Genomic DNA, 2233 nt, shown 5'->3' with positions numbered 1-2233 from the left:
TGTCGAATCCTAATGAAAATGAGTTTTACTCATTGTAAGTTCCTTCTCTTTTATTTGATCCAACTAGATAGGTTCATTATTGTTTAAGTATGTCGACCATCGGTTAAAAATCTTGTACTATTCGTTTAAGTTTAATTGTTCAATGTTTAACTATTTAATTTAACGTTTAAATATTTATTTTATCACTTAAATAGCCTATTCTCTCGCTTAACATATTGATCGTTTTTCATTTAACTCAAGTGTTGCAGTGAATTCGATTCTCGAGAGCTCCCTGCTCAACCCTCATGGTGACCCTGACGATATGGGATGTCTTCCTTCCTCGTCAAATCATTCTGAAGTGCTGTCGTTGGATATCAGACAACGTTTTCATGTTGTTGAACATTTCAGGGATGTACTTCAAAATTTTGCAATCAAACAGAATTTTGACTTCAAATTCATAAAGAACGAAAAACATCGGGTGACTGTGGAATACACTGCCGATGGTTGTCATTGGCGCCTTTCATGCATCAAAAAGAGTATAATAAAAAAATACTTTCAAAAATCAAGACAATCAACCTCGTCACACACTTAGCGCTCACATCCGAAAAGCATCCAAAAAATGGGTAAGCGCATCGAGTGATTCGTGAAGTTCAAGGACCGGCCCTTGTACAAGGCCATCGACATTCGTAAGGACATGTTATGGGAACATGGTGTCCATATACCATACAAGCGTGCTTGGTTAAGAAAAAGAGCATGTCCCGGGTGGTCCTCGACTCGCAGTGACATCTCCAGCTATGACTTGTTGCTTTGGTATGTGGATAAGGTGGCTAAGACAAACCCCGGTAGTGTTGCGATCGTGGAAAGAGATGGTGATCGTTTTAAGCGTGCATTCTTTTCTTTCAGCATGTGTATTGTGGAATTCAAGAGGGCTTGCATGTCATCTGCTTTCTCGATGGTACCCTACCTCCTTTGGAAAGTATCGGGCACACTCATCGGGTGCCACAAGGAAAGATGGAAACAATGGTTTTTTTTCCACGCCGCCTTTCGGTATAGTCGATAACGAGATCGACGCCAATTGACTTGGTTCATATCCAAAGTTAGGCGATGCTTTTATACGAGGAAGGAGATTATAATGAGATAATTACCTTCATGTCGGACAGGTCCAAGGGCCTTGTGAACCCAATTGCAAGAGTCTTCCCTTCTTCGCCACATGCATACTGTTTTCGACATTTGGAGGCCAATTTTATGAAAAGCCAATGTCGACTTGGGAAGGCATTGAGGGAGGAGTGTCGGGTCTATATGCTTTTCGCATTGCGTGGGCATCCACGGCTAAAGAATTCGATGATACCGTGAATGAACCGCAGGCCACATCACCCAAGCCCATCATCGGGTTGATTAATAAATCGGATATGGCACATTGGTCGAATTATCTGCTCGGAGGTGATCATTGGGGTGAGATGTATTCAAATGTCGCGGAGTCGCTCAATGCTTGATCAAAGAAGCTCGTCATTTACCGGTGACGTAAAAATGGTCGACTCCATAAGGTCTCGTGGAATGTTGATTTACACTTAACATTTAGTGTTACCCTTTTAAACATTTTCCATATTTGTTTAATTAAAATTGTCTCGACTTTTTAAATATTAATTTAATCGTTTAAATATTTACCATACTATTTAAAACAAGTTTACCAATTATTTAACCATCACCGCTCTTTGTTTAACCTTATTTACTAGTGTTCAAGTTGATGCGCATGTTATGTAACCAGGCGTGAGCAAGGGAACAAATGGGAGACCTACTTATGCCCAGACATACATTCGAAGGTAGAGATAATTGTCGAGGATAACCGAAATCTTCGTGTTGGTCGTTGTGTCGATGATCGCTACGAGTGATCGACCAAAGGCAAAGAACTCAGAGATCTTGCCATCGAACTTGTTCATGTCGAAGATGGCAAAGTTTATGGTATCCCTTGCAAACACGCTATGCGTACCGCAATAATGCAGCATGCACACCAACGCTCATCGATTTATTAGCGGCTACTTCACCATCGACAATTACAAATCAGGGCGATAAGGAAGCTATATTCCCCATACCCGACGATGACAAGCTTTCAGACGGAAATCGTGAGCTTCGTTTGTGACCACCTATGACGAGAAGGCAGCCCGACGATGACAAGCTTTCACCGTCGAAGGTCGCAAGCGTTTGATGTCCGTGAGTTACATTGGAACCACTGCCATAGATCCGGTCACAATCGTAG

The sequence above is a fragment of the Dioscorea cayenensis genome, chromosome 7 (assembly GCF_009730915.1).
Source record: "Dioscorea cayenensis subsp. rotundata cultivar TDr96_F1 chromosome 7, TDr96_F1_v2_PseudoChromosome.rev07_lg8_w22 25.fasta, whole genome shotgun sequence".
Taxonomy (NCBI): domain Eukaryota; kingdom Viridiplantae; phylum Streptophyta; class Magnoliopsida; order Dioscoreales; family Dioscoreaceae; genus Dioscorea; species Dioscorea cayenensis.
Note: the sequence above shows the minus strand (reverse complement) of the source record.